This window comes from Chlamydotis macqueenii, chromosome 3 (assembly GCF_036417535.1).
Source record: "Chlamydotis macqueenii isolate bChlMac1 chromosome 3, bChlMac1.mat, whole genome shotgun sequence".
Classification (NCBI taxonomy): Eukaryota; Metazoa; Chordata; class Aves; order Otidiformes; family Otididae; genus Chlamydotis; species Chlamydotis macqueenii.
This window is the reverse complement of record NC_141558.1, coordinates 78,336,591-78,362,789: the sequence shown is the minus strand read 5'-3', so window position 1 is coordinate 78,362,789 and position 26,199 is coordinate 78,336,591. Positions and strand designations below refer to the sequence as shown.

The following is a 26,199-nucleotide window of genomic DNA, read 5'->3' as shown; positions in this document are numbered from 1 at the left end:
GGGAGGTCCCCTAAGCTGAAGTTTTCAATACAGAGTATAAAGGATGTAGCCCCCAGCTTCTACTGAACACTGATACCTGATCTCTTTAGCTGCCTTTAGGAAAATCCACTCAATGTCCTTACAGTCCAATGCAGAAATAACTTTCAGAATTAAATCATTATTAGGAAATGCGTAAATAAACCCATCCCTCTGTTGCAGACAGATTTAAATTAAACTGAACATAATAAGCCTTGCTTCACTGGCATACACAAATGCGTGTTTTTCCCGAATCCAATGCTTCTTGACAGTTTTGTCATTGGGAAGCAGGGAAAAAACATCTTAACACTGCATCTTTGGAAGGAAGAAGTTGTCAGACTTGGCAGCGTTTCCCAAATACAAAAGAATAAAATTAGCAGGAAGGATATTTTATTTCCAAGCCTCAATTAGGAAAGTAAATGTGAGATAAGAATAAGAAAACAGGGTACTGGACAGTATTTTTATTTCCCCAGGAAACTCAGGCTGCAGTGAGCTCAGTAGAAAGTGGACAAAGCAGCGTAAGCCTTAGAAGTGAAAGAACAGCACTTGCTTACTGGGAAGGGAGAATCAATACGACGCTCCAAGCTAATGGCTTCCCACGCTAATTGAAGGAAGAGCATCAGCCCAGCGCGAGGGTGGCGGCCCTGCGTGCGTTGCTGGAGCTGTGCGATGCCAGGCAGGGTCTCAGGGAGTCACTCTGGCAGCGTGCCGAGGCTGGCTCTGGTGGCACAAAGCCGCAGCAAACCAAGGCAACCGTAAGCCAGGTCAATTTGCCTCTGCAAACTTCTGTGTTGCCAAGACCTCCCTTCTCCTGGAGCTTGTGTGTTTGGCGCTAGCGTGGACATCCACGTCCTGCACGGCGCTACGCCAGATGGTCACGCAGTTAACGGAGCTCGTGTCACTTTGCACATGAGCATGTCTTTGTACGTGAGCAGTCTCAGTCTGACCTGTGGATCTGGGATGTGTGTTTTTCTTAATTGCTCAGAAGGGGCGTATGACTGGGTGGTGCAATGGTCACGCTCACAGGGGTCTCCAGGGAAGGCACCTGGGTGCTTGAAAGAGCTGGAGGCCAGGCTGCTTCGCAGAGGCCTTGTCCAGCCCAGCCCCGGCTGCACGCAGCCCGCTCACTGCCTCGCCTGGCAAGCACTGGAGCACCTCTCACTATTTAATGACTGGCTTTTGTAACATGAACGGGTAAGCTATTTGACAGAAGCTGCTCCTGCTACTGCACCACACAGATGAGAGGGCAATGGAGCAAGTCTTAAGCAATAACTTCTTAACAGCCTAGCCCAGTCCATACTTCTACTAGCCACTGCATCTCATGCAGCTGCTAGCATGGTCTCTGGGCTGGAGTACAAAAGAAGCAAGTTTACCAAACACAAAAAGGTGAACACAGAGAAGAACGCTGTCAGCTCCCCGCAGTCCCCGCTGCTTTCCATTGCACGGTCTAGATGAACCCTGCTGACGCTAGGCACACCACCAGCTGTGAAAGCTGCCACCAGCTCTCTCACTGCAGGGCGGACAGCCTCAGGGCCCCGAGCGTACCTCACTCCTTTGCCTTCAGGAGATCAGGCTGCACCAGAAACAGGAACAAGCGTGGAGGAAGCAATTACAGAAACACTGCCTTTGCCATGGGTAACCACCACCATGCTAATGAGACCCCCGATTTCCATTTTCCACATGAGCCCTTGCACCGGCTACAACTAACTGCACCACAGCAGCAATCACCCGCATGAACGCAGAAATGCGATCCTCAGGTCTCCCATCCTGTTCAGCATCCTTCACACGCGTGCATTTATGTGACAAGCTGCACTCATGCGGTGCAAATCAAACCTGCACGCATTTGCCAGGGGACACAGCCTCCGACTCTTGGGTTGGCTTCTTTTAACCAACTCCTAAGACACTGGATAAATACTTGTCAGACAGCAACTTGTCTTTGGGAAGTCTAGGCAAAGCTGTCACTGGTCTCCTTTTTGGCAAGCTCCTCGAAGCCATATTTTCTCAAGACAGCTCCACATTTATGTATTAAGCAAAAGTGTTATAACTCTGCAAAGCTCAGCAGTAACTGAAAAGACTTTGCATAACTGCATTTTGGATTTTTTGTTGCTGCTGTCTTTTTCAAGATTAAATGCAAGTCTTTATAAAAAAAAATTCCAAGTAACTGTTTTAAATTGACTGTTTTCTTACAATTGTTGAGGAAAAAGCAATTTTTAAGTGGTTAAACAGCTTCAGCAGCATCTAAGGTATTCAGAAAATGTGTTTGTTGTGCTGATGTACGTATACCTGCTCCCACAAACAGTAAAAGTACAAAGGAAAAGAAAATAGGTTTTATTTGTCATAAGAAAGAGAAGTCTGGACCTGCACAGCAATTTTCACGTGGAATTTAATAGGGCTACAAATACAGATCTTAACCAAACTTAAACCCCAAAAATATTATGGCAAAGATCCTAAGACAGTCTTCAGAGCAGTTCCTCCTTTCTCTCTCTGTTGAAGCATTCATTTTTGTCTGGGAAGGGATAGTGCTTTGTACCCTCAAAATCTCCTAACGCATACATTACACACCATGCAAACACAGGGGACCTCTACTTTACAAGCTATGTAGTTCTCTGTAGCACCACCCTCTTCAAGACCTAAGCACACAGAAAAAAATCAAGTGGCAGCATTTTGACAGTACAGGAAGACCAAAATATGGACAAAGAACCTGAACTGAGATGAAGTAACAAGAAATTCAAGCATCAGGTCTAAAAGTGCATGCTTCACACATCCATTCTCAAGTCTCGTTTCATAACTCCATTTTTATTAAAAAGGTGATGAATCTTGTAGCTCCATAGGAAAGACATCCAAGCTGCCAGAAATGTGAGTTTTCTGGGAGTATTGGCCTAGATTTGCCAAAAACATGAAAAGCAGCTCTGTTAGGCACAGATTACTGCAACTGTATAAACACTGGACTGGGGCATGCAGTTATGATGACTCAGCACCAATTTTATTTTTGGACAATGCACTCAGAGACGTGGAGAAGTGCGCTGACGTGTCCTGGTGCACTCCTGCACCCATATGTCCTACTGGCCTATGACAGCACGTAGCCTGTGGCCACATTCCTGCCTGTGCATGAGCCGTGCCCAAGGGAGAAAGACGAGGTTACACCCAGCCCGTTTCCCTTTCCTCAGTACTAACTAGTTGTGAAGGTGCCACAGTCTCTAGTAAGTTTTGGGGAAAGACTCTGCCTCTTTTTAATCTTCAGAGAGTTCTCAAGCTGTATTTGTAGAACCAATGTCTTTAGAGATTAAGGTCAAGATTTCTCCCCAAAGTATTTAAAAATTAGGTGGCATAAATGAATACTTGAAATACCTATTCAGATGTCAAATGTGGACTGCCCAGCAACTCTGTTACTTGGATTTGCCTGTGCTCAGCATCATTTAAATAATGCAAGATGTACATTTTTAATTAATGACTTCCATAATTTCTTTCTGATAAGACCAGGAGAACAGACTGCAATGTGACTTCCAGCGTAAGGCAGCCATAGGATTGCTCTGAAGGGGCATTCCCCAAAGACAATCTTGTTATAACTAGGTTGCATCTTTTAGAAAAACATCCAGTTTGATGGCAATAAAGAATCCATCATCACATCTTGATAAGATTCCTGCAATTTTTGCTTTCAGAGTGAGTTTGTCTGACATCAGTGACATTTCTGTTCCTCGCTCCCTCAGACACTTAACAATTCACTTTTAGAAATTGATTCTAGAGTCTTATGTTTAAAAATCTCTGCAGAAGTATTACAGCAAGTCAGTTACTACTGTGAAGGATGTAGACAATAATGTTTTACTGATATTAAACAGGCAAAGTTCCAACCTTTAGAATTTTCAATTTAAGTTTTTCAATTTTAACTCTTTGGAGTCTTTTGAATTATCTCCTACCTTTTAGCATCTTTAACAGGCAGTGCTCAGTGCCCGAGTTCGCAATCTTGCCCAGAGCTACACTATGTAGTTGATTTCGTTAAATGCAAGGTTCCTTTTAAAGAGTCAAGTAAAGCAACTAACCCTACAATGAGTCTTCCAGCTGTTTTCTTCTGCTGGCTCACTGCTACCCACTGCTCTTCCCATCTCACTACTTGCGATGTGCTTCTAGAACTATCTAGCATAGCTCCAAGTTCTTTTTCCTGAGCTGTGAAGAGGGCAACAGGCACAGGGGTACTTGCTTTGTTTCATGAAGACATTTCAGAGAACCTGTGCTAAGCTGGCCGTTAAAGCCAAGGACTGCCTTGAAACAAGATAAAAGGCTGACATGCTCAACAACAGAGCTATCTCATCTGACCAGATGCAAATATAGATGCAGTAATTTAAGCGCCTACTTCCTTCACACAAAGACGGAGGCAGGGGCGTGAAGAGTATGACAGGGATGTATAAAATCAGACATGGCGTGAACAGGGGTGGGCAGGGATTGACTATACAGTGTCTTATCCACTACAAAAGCTACAGCATCCAATGACAGCAGCAGGAGTCCCATAGAAACCAAAGACAAGCTCACAGTTCTTCATGTGACTGTATTAGCCGTGAAAGATGTTAATAAAGGATGCTCTGAATGCAAAAAATCTGCACGAATTCAATAGATCAGGCAAATATTTGGTAGAGAAACCCATTGAGGGCAAAATTGGTATCCTGCTCAGAAGTTAAAAATAGTTGGAACTTGTGAACATATTTGTAGTAACTGCCACATAGGAAAGTTGTGTTCTTATTGCCCCCTTAGGCATCCCAAGGCAACACCAAATAATTACACAGGCCAAATCTGGAAGTGCTGCCTCACTTGCTACTGAGGAAACATTCCCAAGGCAGGTGATAAAAAGCGCCATAGGGGAAAACACCAGAACATAATAAAGGCTCGAAGATTTGAGCCTTAAATATCTGAGCAGGATGTTCCCCTATTTCAGACAAAGATTTACTCTCATTGCACCTTTCACTTGCATACAGGGAGAGATACAGACCAATGAGCCATTAGTGTGTAGTACTACGTAGATTTGACATTGCTTTGGAGCTTGCCCAGATTTGAATGAAATGACTAAAAATTGCATGTTGTTTTGGTACGATAGGGAAGATCGCTTGGTGCACATGGGAAATTAAGAAGTCCACTACTTCTAGTTACTCTTATAATGGACACCCCACTGAGGGGTTTCACTGTCTCTGAACTGTTGGTCGATCACAAACAACACTACAACGATGCTGCCTGCCGAACTGCAGCAAGTCATGCTCTTCACCACCCTGCACGCTCTCAGGAAGGTAACCAACAGAAGGGCCAGGCAGTAGCAATGTATTAGCAACCGTATTCTGGTCTTGTTATCTGCTTGTAAATGCAACCACTGTACCAGCACTGCATCAGACAGTCTTAAAGATCAGGGGATGCTTCATTTAAAATATATTATGAATATATTGAAAACCTTACCCTGTCAAATGCGAAAAAAAAAAAAAGCCTGCCTGCATCTAAAGTGGAAAGGCTCGTTTGGTCTTATGCAAAAATATCCAAATTTCTTTTCAACTTTGATTTGCAAGAACCGATCCAAGACCCACAGGAATAGATAGAAATACAGATTTCATCATGTTTTGAATCAGACTCTCATCATGGAGTTACAATTATGAAGCTCCTAGCCACAAAGCTGCTGCTATTATTAGCTCTGCAAGCTTTCCTTCTTTCCACCTCTATAGCATGCACAAAGACTGCAATATTTGGCAGGTCTTCCTCAGCATTAACAGCAAGTAGCATGGCAGCATTTTTCTCTGGTGCTTAATAATTCTCTTTCATGGATATAGAAAGATTCACAGAATCTGGAAGCACCAGATATCATAAGCAATTAAAGCTTAAAATTACTTCATACGGTGCTCACAGAAAATGGACTTAAATGTGAGGAAAACAATCACAAAAAGGCATTTATTAAGATGCAGTCCATCTAGCATCTGCCAAGAACTGATGAAAATATCTTCAGGCTGATGTTAGTCCGATGAAAATTGGATCCAATCTTTCTTTGTTCTTTTTTGTTTGTTTGTTTGTTTTGTTTTGTTAAAGAAGAAAGCAGGAGAGAAAACAAAAAATGTAAAAATGCAGAAGGCCTGACAATAAAAATGCTTTTGACACTTATGTTAAAGAAACCAATGATTATGAAGAATCCCTATAACAGTGTATTAGCAGGCGTCAGGGAAAATGGTGGAGGAATGAGACTGTCTCTTTTGCAATTAAATGGGATGGCTTGTCAGAAAGGAGAGAACTGCTGGTCCTACCTTCTCACAAAATATAGGATCAACAGCGCAGGCTCGTGAAGCTTCCCACCAAAATCTACAATGGATTTCACTTCCATTATCTATTACCATAAGCAATTCCTGGGTTAAATGTTAGTCTCAGACACACCTCTGGGATGTAGAAGTGTGAGAAAGTATGTAAGAACACGGGTCACGTTTATGGCAGGTGAGAGTGCAGATGCCACTATGCACTTCAAGTTTCAATGCACAATCCTCAAAGTCCACATACCACTGTTAAAAGGTTGATGCAAATTACCCAGTTTGTAGCCTCACATTATTTGGCTTTGACCCTGGGTTTCAGCAGATGGTTTGTGCATGGGACTGAGGGCAATACTGTTGCAGAGGTAATTAAGTTCTCTCTAGATTTACTGACTACAACAGCAGAATTGAATTTCTGCTTCTGAAGAAGAACAGGTTTCTCTCCAGTTAATGTCACATCCCTCCAGGGCACTCCCAAACATTTTTAGTTTTGAGGAATAATCTGAAAACTCAAAGTAAGCTAAGATTCAGAAGGTCCTGGCAGTGGGGCTGGAGTGCTGGTATCAGGAGTGCTGGTATCGGCAAACCTCAGTGTGTACCTGGGACACACACAGCCCAAGAGCCAACATGTGGACGAGCACAGCCCTTCTGCATCTCCAAGAAGTCTGTGGATAGTCCACCCTGACCTTCAGACAGAGCAGTACCTGCTTACTTTCCAAAAATCAGACTTCTGTGCACCACTAGATCATTAATATACAAGTGTTTGGAAGAAACTAGACTTCATAATTTAATGGGCAGCCATGCTATCCAGACGAATAGAGGTAACAGGGTTTTTAGTCTATACAGAACAACGTCTGGGCTAACCATTACTGTCATGAGCACATGGGCTTCAACAGTACTGAAGCTCTTCTCTGTGACAGCATATTTTGTAGCCTAATTACAAATTCTAGAAATACTGACTTGAATATTAGTGTTTAATCATGTCACTATTATTTATTTAGAAGTTCTGCACAACTCAAGACTCTACTCCTTTATGTCAAACTCCTCATTCTAATTCATGTTTACAGGCTATGCTAGTGTTGAGAGAAAAGGAAAAAGATTTACAAAAATACTACTGAAAATAAGGCAGACTTTTATGTCCAGAGCAATTAGTGAAAATAATAGACAAAATCTGCCTGATCTACAGCAAGCTCGCTAGCAAATTGTGAGGCATCAAGACATGCCATTAAGATAATTTCCTCTTAGCCAGTGTCTTTTCTTCATGCACTTTTTTTTTCTTGCTTTCATTTATCTACTTTCTGTCATCAGGCTTATAATGATTGACAGGTATTTTACTTTCCAAGAGGGTATCAAATGTACTTTCAAATGTATTCAAATCAATCAGGCACCATCAGTCCCAAGAGCTTACAAGTCATTCAGCTACCTTTGAATGCCCACTCACAAACCAATCCACACAAACACAATGCTCAGCGTCCCTGATGTGAAAGCAGCTCTTGAAATTATAAACTGAGAATTACATTAAGCTCAGCTAAGTTCCTTGCATAAATTGCCTCAGATAGTATGAACTCTTCCTTACGTGTCTCTCTGTGAGTTAACAGGCTTAAAGTTCAGCTACAATACTGAAGAAAAACAAACTAACCTGCAGCTCTGCATAAAAAGAGAATAAATCTTCTACCAGACAGTTTGGCAGCACAATCGTGCACACTCAGACATCCAGTGCCACTCAACCAGTCCATCCTTCCCTTGTTCAAGAGCACTGCTTGTGGAATGTTACACAAGAAGGAAACAAACTGTTAATATCTGAATGAGAGTCAGCAATAAGAAGTACATTGCTCACTATGCAAAGCAGCTGTCAAATCTCTTCAGCCCTAACTAACGGCCAGGAGCTTAAAACCTTGACGGGAAGAAAACAGTTGACTGTAGTGAGTTGTCTCAGATCTCATTACAAGGAGCTCCCCTTTGCCAGCAGTTCCTGGGAACAGATCTCTGCCAGTTTGTCACAGTCCAGTTCCGGCTGGTGGTGATGGCCCTGGCTTCCTTGTCAAGTGTCAAAACTGACAGCTGTCTCCCATCTGGTAAATGCACAGGTGAGCTAATTAAAATAGCCAAGAATTGACAGATCCCTCCAAATAACTTCACAGAGAATCCTTTAGAGCTGTTCTTGATTTTGTTACAGGTACTTTTATTCTGTAAAAGCAGACGCTTAGGTCTCATGGCAAATACAGATTCAAATGCTGACAGAGGTAGATGCTTCCTATCCTGTCAGTGTATTTCATTCACACATCTCTAAGTGTCTTACAGCAGTTCCTCAATCCTCCAAATATGACCAATGCCATTACTTTTAGTTATTATTTACATAGCATAAATGCTTAGGGTTGTATTAGTCTTTTGGTTTATACATGCAGAGCAAAATGCCATTATGCAATGAGGCAAAATGTCCTGTTTCATGGGAAGGCATCACAGGCCCCGCACATATTGCAATGTCCACCACACAAAAATTTATGAGCAGTTTGAAATGTTACTTGTGCAAGATATCCCTTTTTGTTATGACTGGTAAAGGTTCACTCTCACAAATTCCAGATAAGAGATCCTGAATAGAATTTGTCAAGAGAGTTGTGATTTCAAACACAGTTAACTTAAACATTCTCAAATTTCTCCTGAAGAAAACAACTACCCTAGAAGAGGAAAACCAGAATAATTCAGCACAAGCGTATTGTTTACTCGCAAGTACACTGAAAACACTAATTTAAAAAAAATATTTGTGATCAAATTTAAAAAAAAATTGTATTCAAAAAATGACAAAGTTAAATGGGAGTATGGAAAACCTCTACATGCTGACCTCTATGACCAGGAGCAGTAGCAACCACAAACTTAATCCCTAGCACCATCAAATGCGAGGCTAAAATCTGCCTTTGGCCCAGCCTTCATTGTATCACATCTCCCTCTTGCATACAGATACGGGCAGATACCTATTCACAATGGTTTGTTCATTCTCAAATGCCATCTCAGTCATCACTAATTCAGACTGCATTTGCAACTATTTTTATTGAAAGGTTTAGTTTAGAAAAAAACGTGCTTGCATCCAACTCTTGGACTACACGGTCGTGGTGTTGTTTCCCTTTTCCTGAGTAGCTGAGAGCACTCATAGACAGCAGAAAGCAAATTTCCTTTTCCTCTCTGTCAAAAGGATGTGAACACCCGTTTCAGGAGCCTGCTCCAGATGCTATGTTATGGGGCAGGGCTGCCCAGCCAGCACAGAAACTCAGACTCCGAGGTGCACAGAGACGCAGTGAGTGAAGCTCTCCCTCCCTCCCCAGAGCTCTGCAGTGTGACAAGAGATGCCTGCTCAGTGCAAGTGGGACACAGGCCAGAATGGCTGAAGTTACTCTGGGGAGAGCTGCTCTCAGCAGCTCTCAGGGCATCCTGTCTTCAAGGCTACAGAGTCAGTGTCTTCTTCACCAACTATGCTTCCAAACGTGTGGCAAGGAGTCCAACAGGAAGGGCTGAAGGAAGCCTTCCTGCCTTTAAAAGCAGGGATTGGAACTGAGGTCCCCCAGCTTTCCTCAGGCAGGTGACAGAAGTGGTGCTCCAGCCTAGAGACAGAGGCCCACAGCAGTAAGTGGGATCCCCACGTTCTGGTCCCTGCTGTAGCAAATGCCCTCACCACTGATTCAAAATGGGAAGTCTCAGCTGGAGAGACTGACACCTAATCCCAGAAAGCCTCCTGGATAGCAGTTTCACCATTCTATTCATTTTCTCAAATCAATGAGAAAAATGAACTTCCTGAGCCTGAAAGCTATCCCAGTTTTATCTAATAGCCACCTCTTTCTGCTTTGCAACTCTAACCCTTCATTTCCTCAAACTACAATGTTTCATTTCATTTACAGGCAGCTTTTCATTTAAGCTTTTTCCTCTTCCCATTTTTCCACTTTACTGAGGCAATGCAAAACATTTCATTTTCATTTGAGAGGCAGGTTTGAAGAGTTCAGCTGTAGCTTAAGCAAGGCAGAGCTCAAACTGTACATTGACATGGTTAGGCATTTTCAAGTGATCAATAAAACATTGATCATTTAACCATTGTGCTTTGCCATCCCTAACGTCACATTGGGCTAAACTTAAATACCCAGGGTGACGTCTCCTTGCTTCCTCTTAAGGAACACCGTGAAGCAGTTTCCTCCTTGATCCACTATTGTGAGATGAGGAAAGAGAAAGTCGTGACACAGAGCTTGCCCTTGAGCAAGCTGCCTCTCTTCCACTGGTAACACTGGGATGGTAACTCTTAACCTCGAAGCCTCACCAAAATATGGCATATTTTCAATGTCAGAGTTGTACCACAATCCAGGAGAAGTCACCATCAAAGCCGTATCTCAGGTTAAGAGCGCAGTGAAGCCTTGCAATCTCAGCTTAACTCCCCCTCACACAGCACCACAGGCTCCTTAGTTCTTCGTTGTGCGTTTATGGTTTATATTTACACAGCATAATCTTCTCATTTTTAAAACAAGAGAAAAGCATCTTCAAGGAGGTTGTCATGCTATGTTTTACGTTAATAATTTTCTACTCTCTTATTTCACATCAACAGGTTCTTATCACAAGTGGAGGAGTAATATAAAACACCATCATCCTGACCAGGAATAAAGGCTGTGAGTGGCATGCTATACTCTCACTTTCCTGAAAAGCAGAAGAACTACAGACATTAAGAGGTTGGAGAAGCTGCTGGAAGACTGGTGGGTTTCACATTTTGCTTGTCATCATCACATTGTGCTGTTGCTCATGGGGAGAGGAAATAAAGGTTTGCCATATACCTTATACAACTTGGGGAATATAACCAGGGCCTTGAGCACTTGATATCCAGTTGGGAACAGTTTCCCAAGGCAAAGTGTAACCTAAGAGTGGACACTTCAATGATGCTGTAAAATTTTTCTGTAACAGTGATTGTACTTGACTACAGTGTACAAATTTCTTTAACTGTTCAGAATTAAGCAAACAAAAACAAATATCACTCTCTTCCTGCCTCCATGAAAGCTCTCCTCTCCTTTCTGCTCTTTCCTATGCCTTTGTAAGACATCTAGTCTGCAAGAATTACTAGTCCCAAAACTCACTTAAATATGTTCAGGTGAGAAGAGGGATGATCTTGTACTACAGGCATAAGCTGAGACAGGAAAAATATATATCAAGAAGAAACTATTTCCTCAGCAACTGAAGAGTGCAGCAGGTACTTCAGCAGTTAAGTACATGTAGAAATAATACCAGACTCTATCAATATAGAGAGTATTTCAATATAGTGGAAATAGCGATCTAATGGAAAATTCTAATTAGAGACCAAAACCACATTATTATCCAAAATAATGTTAGTCATGGATCTAAACTCAAGCAAAGACAACAGCAGGTATGGCCCAATGTACCACTCTGAGTAAGCAATGGTTACATCGACCTGTTAAGTGTGCATATCCAACAGTGACACAGCCAGACAATTTAACAGGGAGCTCAGAAAATGAAAGCGTCTGCACATACAGCAAACAACACTGAAGAACTTCCTCCTGACATTGTTTCCAACTAAGAGGTTACGATCCTCAGAAACACAAAGCAGTCATCATGATACAACCAGCACCGGTGACTGAAAGCTGGATTTTGGCAATAGCTTCAGTATTCCACATAAGGAAAAGTGCTTTGAGTTTTTCACATAATGGCATCCTAACCAAATGAACTGCTTTTAGGACCATCTCCCTTACCTACATAATAACTCTGTTTCTCAGGGGCACTCAGCTGTCAATTAGGATTTGCCACCCAACTTCTGTGCTTCTCTAAGAGAAGTTGTTCTGAACTCACAGCACCAGAGCAGGTGGACCCAAGCCACTGTTGTGCCTTTCTAATCGCAGGCTATCCGGGGGCTGGCCAGGAGTTTAGATTTTAGAGGACTCAGAGGCTCGTCAAGGATGCATCTCCTCTCCCACCCCCGCTGTCCTCTCAAATGCCCCTGAACGATGCATCATTATCACCAATCTGCCCATGGTACAGATTTATATCAAGCAAAATTAAGTCCTTAAAAGGGCTTTATCTGGCTCTGTGCTACTGACGGCACAGGGGCCTCGCTGCAGAGGTTTTGGCACCAGATTCATAAAAAGAAGCTACCACACTTTCAGATTTCAAGCAGGTTTTTTTCAAAAGGTGACAGGAGCAAACATTTTATCTTGAGATGAAACAACACAACTCCTACAACTCCTGGCGTGGGGACTCCACATCATCCCTGCTGAAGCAAGCCTATGGCATGTACAGACACCTGGGCTGGTCTGCACAGAGCAGGATGGCATTCTTCTAATTTATCCATTTCCCAACACTTTGAGCTACTATTATAAGCTAAGTAAAAAAATAAGTTTCTTTACACTTTAAAGTTGTAACTTCTACCCCTCCCTTCCCAATTTTTACCTAATGCTGGACTTTCTAGCAAACATTTGACTACAAAGGCAAAGAAAGGACGAAGAGACCGTGCATTCGTCACACCAGCGCACTGGCAAATTTGCTTCATATTTAGATGGAAACCGTTTGGCTCAGAGGCATTGCTGCTTAGTAAATCAGCTGTAATTTCCATCATTCTCATTGTGCTACAGGGGCATCCAGCCCAAAATGCCTGTTTGGCTGAAGTAGATGGAAGCACCAGGCAACTGCCAGGATCCTGCTTTTGTTCTTCCCTGACAGAAGGCTCTGGAAAACACCATCAAAGAGCGCGTGGCAATGCTGTCAGAGATCATTTAATCCTCCTGAACTCCAAAACCTGCTCGTTTGTAACTTGGATCTGATGCTAGCCCTCAGGGCAAGAGTCCCCAGGCAGGATGCCAGTCCTGGAGTATCTCTTGATGCGCCTCACATTTTCTTTACCTGGAAAAGCTGTCCTCTAGCTCAGAAGTGGCTAAACGAGCTGCCCCACCACACGCTTTGCCGGGGTGGCTCTCCTCGTGCTCCGAGCAGAGCCCTCAGGACCACCAGCCCTGCAAGCAGAGGGTGGCACAGCAGTACACGGGGCACATGGGACGTCCTCACTGCAGGGCAGCACAGGGTTGAGGGGGCATGCTCGAGTGCTGTCACTGCCTCTGAAAAGTGGGTGAGAACAGCAAATACATCACTTGCCTTTGCTCTCTCAAAGTTGGGTCTGGCATCAGAAGAGGTGAAGAATCAAAATATTTGCAAACTGCCTGCTCCATTCTCCACTCCCTGAAGCTCAGCAGCAGAACAGGCAGGGGACAAAAATCCACCACACAAAGCTGGACCCGCAAGGCCCCTCTCTCATGGACATCCAGTGGGAAATGCTGGATATCACCAGTTTCACATGAAGTCCATTTATCACTACACAATGCCAGAATAGACTTAAAAGGAGCTTTCTGGGGAAAAAAAAAAAAAATCATACAGATTTGACCTCTCAACTCTTAGAAGGCCCTTAGGAAGATTTGTCAGAAATGTACTGTGCAGGCTGAACACGGGCATTTGGAGGCGTGGGAGATGCATCGCTAACACCTCCTGCCTGGGTGGGCATGATGCGCAGGGTGGTGGGAGGTCTGCAGGCAGGTGTGCAGTGCTCGACTGCAGACCACGGCAGAACATGAGCTCAGCTGCTAACAGGCATTCCCAGGTAGACAGACGCAATAACTACCACAGCAGCTCCAAGGTATAAAGTAGGTTTCACTTGTAATGTTGGACTAAATGGAAACACCCTTTGAAGAAGTACTGCCAAGCAATCTTTTCAATTGTGTTTCTAAATTCACTTCTTCCCCCCAAACAATCTTTCTTACCCAGTTAGGAAAGGCCTAACCCAGCATCTATTAGACATTTCTCTAACAGGAAAGTTTGCCAGATCCAATATTTTAAACAGATTTTGTCTTTTGCATTCCTTTTACTTAGCATTTGCCATTTCATACGTGACTTCTTAGGAAATAAAGCATCTGGTTTATTAATAAAAGAGGATTATTTCTAGAACATTAGTTTGGGTTAAACCAGCTAAAATTCAAACTACTGCTCTTCAAAGTCATCATCCTGGGAATACTATAAGTGGAAAAGCTGTTACTTTAGTAAGTCATGCAATTTTTCAGCATTTATCTTAAATATGGCTATGTATCATCACCTGTTCTGCAAGCCAGCTGCCCTCAGCACATGCTGTCTGGAACTGACTTTGCTGAAAATATGAGTTACAACAGCATCATCTGATTTTTATTTCTTTGCATTTTTTTTAACACTTCTATCACCCGCATCCAACTTTCCAACCTTGTTCAAGTGCAGTAGTGATTAAAAGATGATCCTTTTTACTTTGTTATTAGAACTTCTCCCTTGGAGAGCCCCACGTTTGCCATTAAAGGCTGTAGAGCTGGCCATGAACGGCTGGCTGCCTGCTGCTGCAGACCCAGAAGGATTTAGCAGAGGCACAGGATGCTGCAATGACTCTCTGTTTGAGTCAAGTTACTTTGCAGGGGGATATTGTAACTAATCAGCACACAAACCTCATCTTTGCCTGACTCAAGAGAACAGGATTACTGAGAGGGAAGGCAGAAGTTTTTCTGTCTTAATAGATGTTTGGCATATCATGTTGCATTTGATTACCTTCCTGAATTCATCATTTGCTGGATACATCTACCACATCAAAGCTTTGAAGAAGCAGTCATCAGGCAGACAAGACTACTTAGCTAAATGTGAGAATACTTTCAGCCCATACCTTGGGGGCAGTGCAAAGCTAGGCTCATCTCTGCACCACATACAGCTACACCGGGTTAGGCGAAGCCTCTACTTTCTGAAAATACTTGGCCCTTCTGCCTGTGTTGGTTATTGAAACTGCATCTTGCCAAATGATCCCCAGCACTGGCACTAAAGCAGTGAGTAACCCTCAATTGCCTGAGAATTTCCAAGGCGTTTTCATGCTTCAGTACAACACGCTGTGCTTGTTCTCAGAAAGGTTTCTTCACATTCAAAACCTGTTCAAGGACAAAGCTACAATAAGCAATTACTGACAGCAAAGCAAATGACAAGGAAACACGCCCTTCTTTGCTGAGGCACTCCAAAATTTGTTGTTGCTGTTGGTTTGTAGTTGTTTCAGTTTCTCACACTGACAGAGACGGAGCGCTACCCTGTTACTGCTGCGTCCAGAACTTTAACTGTGCTCACAGCCCCTAATGGGCGGCAGGGCGAGGACGCAGCACAGCTACTCTCCTGCCAGCTCCATGCAGCAATCACTGACCAATCACACACCACAGATGTGACCCGGCTGCTCTGCAGCCTCTAGCTCAACCCCAACGAAATGGCAGTTCGATGGCAAGGCTGCTCCGTTTCCCTTCTGGGTACCTCAGGAGACAGAGACTAGCCTCCTGAACTGCATGAGAACATTTTGATGACTGCAGTGACACCTGCCAAACAGAGGAAATCAAAACTCCAAACAGGCCATATTATCCTTTCTATACACACAGACCATTAATTCTCCTTGCCGCAGTCCAGCATGATGATGCCATATCTGTTTTATAGACAGGGAACAGGAGACAGAGGAAAATAAATTATTTGTTAAAGGCCACCACAGAAATCTTTTTGCAGACTAGAGAAGTGGACTAGTATTTCCCGAGTCTCCGATTAATACAATACACAAAGGTCGCTCTTCCTCTTGTAGGCTTGGGACTAACTGATCAGAAGCTTTCTATGCAGCTAGCAATACCAGCCACTGCAGAGGTCCCGCAGGACCTAAATGCTGCATCGTGCTGCATAATGTCCATGGGCTGATGTAGGAATATGATGGTCCAGCTACGCCTTGCTGGATTTGTAGATTTCTGCTAAACTCAGAAGGTTTCTGGCTAACCAAAACAGCTCCAAACCCGGCAACAATTCACAGATCAAATACCCAAAGGGAATACTGACTGGCCTATGTCCTCACCTTAATTGCAGGAACAAACCTGGCAACAAATTTGTAAATGCACCATATGCTGCATTGAGATGTGTTTTGCATACAAGGGAACCAGGACCAGGGTGCCTCAGACTCTCCTCATGGCTGATGGCAGCAGCTTGGCTACTTCTGCTGCTTGCAAATCTGGCCTGACCAAAGGCACGAGGGTCAGGAGTCAGGACAGAGCTGCGCTTGCCGCTGGGAAGGTCACGCACTCCTGAGCAGTGGCAGATGCAATGCGAAAATTCATCATCTCTGATGAGGCCATTGCTCCAATTAGGTCTCTTTAAGTCAGATGTTTATAAACGGAAATCTAAATGCCTGAACAGGTAAGTGACAATTCTACTTTCTCTTTTACTCTGTCAAAGCTGAGACAGGGTCTAGACTCAGATGTACGTCTTCCCTCTTCCCACACTTCACTGCCAGATTGAGGCCTACATTTGGTGTCCAACTATAGCTGATGGCACCCTCTTCGCACTGGCAGTTTTAAGCAACAAGCAGATGTCACTACGGCCTCCAACATGTTGCCGGACATAGCTTTAAAGCATCATAATTTTCTTGAAAACATTTTCAGTTTGTATTAGTACTACGAAGCCAAAGAATAGAGACAAAGTTCAAAGTGTTTAACAGATAACAAATTTTGCTTCATCACAGGCAGGAAGTATGTGTCACAAGCAAAAGGCTAAGAAAATAAAATCCTGGCCTCAGCTGAAGAACCAGGCATTGTCCACACCGTTTCATTTCCTGGCCACTTTCTATCAGTTCTGTACATATCTGGCAATCCAAATGTCTCCCGCACTCTGTCATATATAGGAAATGGACTCAGAATCAACACAAAAACAACAGTCACAAGGAAAAAAAAAATCCCTCACAAATAATTCAACTAAAGTTAAGTGCCAGCTTTTTAGAGGTAGTTTAGTATTAACATGAATCACCACACTTAAACTCCTCCACGGGACAGTTACAGCACATCTCACTTAATGTTTAAGGCCTTTTCTCCTTATCCAAAAAGATCTTTTTAAGGTTAGAATAAAAAGCTCCAGTTTTAGGTCACTAAAGATGTTTTCTTATGCTCCAGGAGCTCCAGCAGCCACTCTCTTCCTCACAGGAGGCTCCAAGGCAAAAAGCATTCAAAAGTTCCCACTGGTGTAATGACATTGAGGAGGAAGACAGGAGGTATATGTGAAGCCCTTAACTTCAACTGGAAAACTAATAAACATTGTCAGAACATAAGTCTTGCTGCACACATAAGAATCAGTAAAAAAAATCCCAGTAAAATAAGCACTTTAGGATTTGATCCAAAGTTTATAAACAACCACTTCCCTTTTTTTTTTTTTTTTTTTTAACTACCTACCTATGCTCTGGCATAAGCTTTAGTCTCTTAAATAGTATCTGTCAACTTCAATATCACCTTTTACCTGGGAATCTTAAGTAGATTCAACTTCATAACAGCTTCTGAGGCAAGGAAAATATCATTGCTTTTGCTGCCTGGATGGAGAGTGAGGAGAGTGAATAATCAGCCTAGTCTTTATACTACATGCCTGCAGTAGAGAGAAAAGCAATCCTAATTTTCCCAGCAATACAGGATGCTCATTGTAAGAATATTTCAGAGGGTCAAATGTGCTTGCAGAACAGTTATATACAGTGCATTTAATTACCAGTGTTGTAAATAAATTATTTTGACTTGTGTAACACAACAGGAATAAACGGTCCCTACTTTTAGTTTACTGTGACCAGTTGCTTTCAGCAAAAAAAGGAAGACATAGCAGTAAGGCAGTGATTCTAACTGCTCCCACCATAATGGAAATGAGGCAAGGGCATTAATCTGACCATGCTGTACTAGACTTATGGACAGATAAAACAAATTCACTTCAGGTAAATGTAAATGGATCTCACTCTCACAACCGTGTGCAGCTCCCATGAATTTGCATTACTGTAAAGAAGCTCATATTGCCAGGTTAAGCTTCTCAGGCAGAAAATACTGCATACACGAAGTCTGTAATTTGCATATCTTTCCATCACCAGAGGATGATACGTCAGCTTTGGAGTGCTGGGGGATCTCAGCGACTTCAAAATCAAAACCAGTTTTGATTTAAAAGCCTAAACAGCTGGATTCTCAATAGAGCTGAACATCCCCAGCGTCCCTGCAGCTCAGCAGCTACACAGAGTGCTCAGTGCCAGTGCCAATCTCAGGCCTCGCTTCCCAGCCTCTGTGAAACCTTCCGCTGGTAGCCCTCCCTCACATCCACAGGCACGCACGCTCAGAAATGAACTGCACTGGTGGGAGGCTCAGTCAGGGCCAGAGCGTTAAGAAACCCCAAGCTCTGGTTGCCTTTGATGACTCTCCCATTAGGCCACCATCATTATTTACAAAAGCTCTGCCCTCTAAACCAGGGCTTCTGCATTGTGAGCACTGCTGAGCTTACCAGGTGACATTTTTCAGAGCATTTTGCATTACCTGGTCTATCAACCATTAGCATAGGCAGCATCCAAACCCTGCACAGCTGACAGTTACCTCCTCATGGGCTTTTCTTATTGCAGTAGCTTTATCCTTTCCGAAGATAAATGAATTCCTTTTTGCAATGCCCTGTGACATTACTAACCATTTACCCGCAGAAGAAAGATTGCATGACTGCTTCTAGTACAGACTCGCGCTTTATAATCAAGCCAGATTGTTTCTTTAAAATCAATACATGTAGTTCATCCTTGAACTTAAATCAATAAGGATCAAAAGAGGTTATGACTTCTATGCATACAAAAAGGCTCGAGACAGTCTGTAAACAGCTGTATGGATTTTATGGAGCCTGAAGGATGACTTCGTCGGAAGCACAGAAAGTCCACATTTCCAAGTAGTCAGAAAAGGAGGGAAATGTCATCAACTAGCGTCAGTGCAAGTGCATCTCAAGAATGCCAGAAACCAAGTAGGATTGTGGAAATTATTAAAGCATACTGCGGTGCAACACTTATACGTACACCTCAACCTATATTCTTTTATATATAAGTGAGAATTTACAGAGAGCACATCAAGCTCTACTGTGATCTATCTTCCTGTAAGAGAGCTGTTTGTAATTTTTTTTCTAGGCAGCTCTTTAAGGAAGAGACAGGTACAAGAAAGAAACAGCACTTGGAAGCAAAGGATTTCCTGCGAATTAAAAGTCTATTTTCAATAATTTTTTTTTTCAAAATCAAAAGAAAAAGTTGCATGTGCATTGAATTATTTTTTTTTTAATCAGAACAAGTGCTGTGAAAATAAAATCATTTTTAGAAACTCTCCAAAAACTTTTGTATGCTAGGGCAGCAGAAATTTTTCTTGAGTCTAAGGAAAATTGAAGAAAATGTACTCAAGAAAATGTATCTTCTGAAATGTCTGGTTTAGCAATTTGATACATTTACAGTGAAGAAAGTTAAAAATCCCATGCAACGGGACAGACATAAAAGGCATGAGTCAGCAATAGGACAGGATCCATCTTTCATTTGATTTAAAAGAGCTTGATGAACCTCTGAAACACAGAGCATTCAGAAGCAAGTAACTTACAGAACTTTACACTCTTTTCAACCTACACAGCGGGGAATGATCGGACAGAATTAATGTGTGTTTTGCAAAAGCCCTGCAGTCACAGTGAGATGACTACTGCTACATAGTTCTTATACAGTATATGTGTATGGAAATCTGTATATGGAAATCTGTATACAATATTTATATGCTACAATGTATTTACATTATATGCAAAGATTTCACATAACCAGAACAAGAAAGTGCTTCCTACACTGAAAAAAACACTTCATTTGTATTCTATTTTAATACAACTGACACCAACTGAAGAACAGTCTGCAATGCTCACACTGTGCAAAGCCACCCTCACTCTGAAAAGAAGGAATTGTTGGTTTTCCAACAGATCCCTGCTGTAACTCTGCACAACGGAGACAAGATGCCCTAGCTAATGGGGATTTCATAAAAGCAAACAGCAAGATGCCACTGAGCTCCAGTGAGGAGCTGCTTCTGCTGTTGCTAACAGTATAATGGAAGCATATCCTGGACATATAGCTTTCGAGAAAAAACTCCCAGTTAAAAGTTGTGGTTTCATTGAGTATCCATGTGGAATAACTGGAGGTAGCTCATCATCTCAGACAGTAACAAAAGGCCAGACTTCCGAGACCAGTCACACAGAATCCAAACCATTTCTCAGTCTCCAGACTTGTTTCACCATCACTTGCATTAATTTTCTCCAATTCTTATTTTTAGGGAAACATAGTTGGAACGTCTCTGTAAAGTGCCACAACACGACTGTGATGCTCCTAAAAGAAAATTGTAAGGTGGGTATGGAGCAGAAGCCAAGCTCCTTAACCCAGAGTGAAATTAAATGTCCGACAAATGGCTGAAGCAAGACACTTAACCCTCAGGCATTGAGGCACTGAAAAAAAGTAATTTCATTGTTTGTATGGTGCACTAAAATTACATTTTCAGAAGGCTGTTTAATCCCTCAGAGATATCATTGCTTTATTTCGGTTTTCCCACTACACCGCAATCCGGTCACATCTTTTTAGTAATTTTGTCCAAGATGTAATTTACTCTCCATTGGTTCAGCAACCCTTTACCATGGAAATCTCAGAGGAGACCATTTTGCCTTGGCTTCACTTCTTTTATTCTACAGGAAAGAATAAGGATGCTGAAAAGGTGCCTTATAAACCTAGTGCCAGCAGAGCAAGGTCTCCTCTGGTGATAGTGCTGTGAACAGAAGCTACAGGCTGCGTCCCTGCACGGCCACTTGCAGACACTTGCGTTAAGAAATCCATCCTGGCCACAAAACTCTGTGAAGGACACAATGTCACTACAGGTGGTACAAGGCCTGCAAGGTTGCCATAATACAGACAGGGCAACAGATCTGTTACATTTCACTATGGGCCATTCCTGCCCTTAAGACAGCCCAACTTGGGAGCACACAAAACTACTTCTGATCACATCCTTCAGAGGTGCAAGTTCAGCATAGCTTCACTGAAGTTACTGGAACTGCCTAAAGAGACAATAAGTTACCCAATTGTTGAAACCCCTGGTTTCAGTAGTAAGAATAAAACTGTATGAATATCCAGCAAATTTAAAAAAAAAAAAAAAATCTGAGTAATTTTGCAAGACATTAAACCCTTCTCTCACTTCAGAGCTTGGCATCACCATATTTCTCTTACCAGTTTCTCTAAAGAAGACTCACCATATTTTTTTGTGATCACAAACATAAACGTTAAAAAAACCAAACTCTTTAAAGCTTTAGTGGAAGTAATGTCCACAGCAAGCTGAAATTGGGACGCCAAGCGCTGCAAGTCACAGCACGCGCTTTTAAGTTCTCACAGAAGTGTAGGTGGCTTGTAGAAAGTGCTACATAGTTTAATAGCATAAGTTTTTACAGGACTTTGTGGCAAATTGAAAGAAGGACTAAATTTCAAGTATGTAACAGCATCTTACAGAGATGTTTGACAGTTGCCTACATGCAGCCATTATTCTGCTTTTATTCATTGACCCACATCACTTCCTTACTGTGCTACGATGTTAAAGCCAATGACAGAGTACAGCCTTTTCACATCCACGTTTTACTCAGCCTGAATCTTTAATGTCCCTATTTTACCATCCTAGATAAGTAAAAAAAGTCCTGCTGAACAGCAGTGCACAAATGAGTAATACTACTGCCTATTAGATTTATCTTTGCTTCCCTCACCTGAGGCGTGCTTTAAAGCATTAATCTACTTTCAGATCTACAGTGCAAACCTGCTACAAATTTAATGCACTAAGGTTAAATGCAAGTTTGCAGCCCAAGCCTGCATTTTTCAGGGATGTAACTCTAGAAAGTGAGAAGTAGTCAGGAATCCACATAACACATTCCCACTTCGTCCTGCCTTTAAAATCCTAGCAAAGGTTGAGAAGGCGGCAAGTACATGCACACACTTGCTGTTCAGGGTCTCCAGTCCCTCTTCGCGTTCTAGAAAGGGACTCTTCTGACTTAGGCTAATCTGAAGTGTACACGCAGGTTCAAAATCTGGCTTTTAGCAGGCTATCAGCACTCTCTGTGTATTGCTCTGCGTCCCTCTTACAATGAAGAATAGGCAAATTTCCAGACCATGTGTTTTTCACATTTATGTTGGAAGATACAATAAAGAAATTGGTTGACATGAAGTGGGACAAAGCAGCAATTATATAGCACATCCTAAACCAAGTAGATATTAAAAAATAGCTATTACTGACCAGAGGAGAAAAATTTTAATACACTAATGCCAATGATAAATAGTAGAACTTGTACTTGCATGAGCTACCCCATATGAGAGTTTCCTGGGAGTTTTTTAAAAGCACGTACATTGAGGTTTTTGTTTGGTTTTGTTCTGCTGGGATTTTTTACAAATAAGTATCTGCGCAAATCAGATCTGAAACCAAAATACAGCACTTGAGAGACATGTGGATTCATCATATCCTTGTAGGTTCAGAATCCAAAAGACCATATTAAAACACTTTTTAGAGATACACACTGGATTTCCTATGCCATACATAAAATCTTACTCCACTACTCTTCTGGTGACTCATGGGACTACAATGCCAATTTTCTTCAATTCAATGCTTTTGCATTAGAGCAGCTAAAAGACATTGCTCTGGCTCAATAAACTGGGAAATACAGGCCTTATTGCTCATCCTTACAAGATGAGCAGAATGGATACAACTTTTAAACTGGTTTTACAACACTGCACTTGATCAATCACAGTAGAAATGGTAAGCTCTCCTTCAAATTCTAAGATATGTTTTTCATGTGATTTGCCTTCAGTTCACACATAAGTCTCAAAAAATGCCATTGCAAAAAAAAAAAAAATGGCTAGGAGAGAGCAAAGCTAGGGGATACCACAACTGAAACCACAAGATTGTGCCTTGTGTGCATAACCCTTGTGCTAAAATACTTCATTCCCTTCTGCACGATGCTACCCTATAAAAAGGTCAGATATATTGTATTACCAACCTATAAATAATTCAGGGTTATAAAGCTTCTTATCTGATGTTGAAAATGCAAAGGGCACACAAGAGTGCTCTTTGAATAAAGTCTTCATAAACCTTACAGATCAGAGTATATTAAACTGTGCTGCCTTTACCACAACGCATTATTCCCTTAGCCTACATCATATGTCACTGGCAGCTCCCTGGAACCGTCTGTACAAGTTCCCAGTGAAGATGTATTCCAAAGAAGTTTAGCTGCCCCAGCTCCCGGCCCAAAGGCTGAGTGCACGGGCTAGTCCAGGCTCAGAGGCCAGAAACCATCAATTTGCATGTGTTCTCTTTTCACACTAGACGTTGTACAAGCACAAAATAATAGCTGGTGTTTTCCAAAATGAGCTTTGGAGGGAAAGCTCAGGAGGGAAAGATATGCTTTCTGTCATCCCAGTGCAAACACAGATATTTATCAGAAATCAGGTCAACACTGACTCCACGCTTCCATGCTCTAAATTCATACATTGCTGTACCTGCAAACTCGAATGTGCCAAAAATCAGTGGAGCCATTCTGGTGATGGCTGTGATGCAGCTGTCCATACATTGCCATTTTCATGTAACACACAGCTTGCTTTAAAATCTCTCTACTAAGAGAAACAGACAAAGAATAGTATTGGAATTTTTGTTTTCACAACTATTCCAAGTATTTTAGCATATGGCTTTTCAGGTTGTTGAAGTAGACCTGACATTAAATACCAAAATGCTAGCCATTTTAGAATTTCATCTTTTGACGATTATTAACAAGAATTAAATAATCTTCTTCCTTCTTTTTCTTCCTTATGATTTAGAAAGTTCATTCTGCTTCTCTGTGAAACAAAGGAGGAAAGAGATGACTTTGAAAATAACTGGACTTTATTAGATAAATCAAAGCTGAATGTTTTTCTTTCTAGGTGATGTTTTAAAATATTTGCAATAAAGCAAAAATATACACTTAATCTGTTTGAACCATTTTTCCTTTTTATATATTTTCTCACTGTTTTTATGGATTAAAAAAAAATGCTTCAAGAAGAAACATCTGTTTGACCTTAAAGCATACAATCTGTCCATTGTCTCCTATGGAAAACAGAAATTATATTGATTTTCCAGCATTTTTTTCCTCCTCTGCAATGGAAAACTGAAAATGACTTCAGCATGCTTAGAAGGACTTAGCCTGGTCCAGCTGGCAATTCTGTAGGCCAAATTGTCCCTTCAGGATTTTTTCTACCTGTGCAACTATTTTTTTCCTAAGAAGAGATTGGGAACAGCTGCAGAGAGTGACTGCTCAGCACTGACAGACGAATGTCTCTGCCTGTGTTTGTATCTACACCCCGAACTACAGCCACATCATCCACTTTGGTGGCAGGCTTGGGGTTATGATGCACCTAAGACGTGACCCAGCACTTAAGAACACTTATCAGCAGGAATGGGGGAGAACCACGATTCATCTCGGACAGCTGATGGGAATGGATCTGCAATATTATTATCTGAATATGCCACTGTGACTGCTGATTGCTTAAATATCAGCCCAAAGCACGCTATGTGCTATACAAGCATGTAAAAATAAAAATCCTTGGCTTAAAGGGAGGTGTGCTGACCTGTATGATGTGGCTACCAGAGAGAGCCTTGAATTGCTTCTGCACATCTTTGAGCACACACGTGGAGAAGCCTACCTGATCAGGGGCAAAACATGAGGAAGCCAGCCCTCTCCTCCGTCCCTGATGAAGCAGCCACCCAGCACAGGGGGGAAAACTCCACTAGTCAGGACAGGTAACACATGCAACGCTTATCCTGGAGGCTGCAAATTACAATTTTCTCAGAACAAAGTGGGGAAATGATAAATTTTTTGGCTGGCAATCCTTTCTATGGTGCTGTGAGGAGCACCACATCTATATACTGCAATTTACAGAAAGATTATGAACTGTGACCAAAGCCCATACTCCTCAAGTTAAATCACTCCTTCTACAGGACCGAATTCTACCAGAGACCTACTGCAATCAATCACATTCTCAGAGAATAAGAACTGCAGAACATACAGCAGAAGAGCAGCATCTTGAATGGGAAGAGGAAAAAGAAGAAAGAATACAAGGAGAAATTGTCATGACTTTTGTTTTCTTACTATTATTCTTCCTTTTCACTCATCTTGTGTGAAAATTCTTATTTCTGATAAAAAACAGGAAAGCATGTCCCAAATGCATTATGCAAGTGCCTTAATAATATAGTCTTAAAATTTTAAAATGAGTGCTTACAAAGTTTTTTTTTTTTCATTTTATTTTGGTGATAGAAATAATTAATATTAATGCAGGAGCACATTATCAATTTACATTCATTTTGCTTGCTGTTAAATTGCTGTAAATTCCCCACTCACTCCTATTACTCATCGTTATTTTCCTGCTCCCGTGGTAGCTGTAGGAGTGAACTCTCGGCTGTTGCCTGTCCGCAGCACGTAGCTGTCTCTCAGTCAGCTTGAGAGCATTAGCAGTCATGCTCTGATAAATCTGCCATGGTAGGAACAGGATTAGGTCTTATGTTACTTCAGTAGGATCAGAACTAAGCCTTGAATCCTCGCATATGTTACACACACACACCAGCAAGCAAAATACCTTAAGTGATTCAAAAGCACTGTAGTACCTCAGCTTTGCACCAATTGTTATGAAGACTATTTAGGTAATTCAATCAACAGGAGTCTTGTGTCATATGAGTCATGGCGTGGGGATGGACACGTGGTTCCAACGAGCAATACCAAAGGAGCCCCGCCAAGGTACCACAGCAGAGCCAGGGAGAGCACAGCTGCCTGGGGAAGGTGTAGCAAGGGATGCTGAGCACAAAGCTTCCTGCCGACAGCCCGCCCTGTCTCCTTGGCTGCTGCCACACACTAGAGATTGGCCCAAGTAAAGGTGATCTTAATGCCCAGCAAGCAGCTAAAAATGGCTGACCACTGAGAAGAGTTCAGCGGATGGCAGCAGCAACAACCGTACAGGCTGGTGCATGGAGTGCATGCAGGCCTGAGGCCTTCTTCTCTCAGCGCCCCG

At 42.2% G+C, this 26,199-nt stretch overlaps 1 protein-coding gene across 1 annotated transcript in view; it reads right to left on the bottom strand.

Moving 5' to 3' along the window:
* The window catches only part of KCNH1 (potassium voltage-gated channel subfamily H member 1), a 189,468-nt gene that overhangs the window by 1,658 nt on the left and 161,611 nt on the right, over positions 1 to 26,199 (bottom strand). The gene's annotated exons all lie outside the window — the stretch shown is intronic.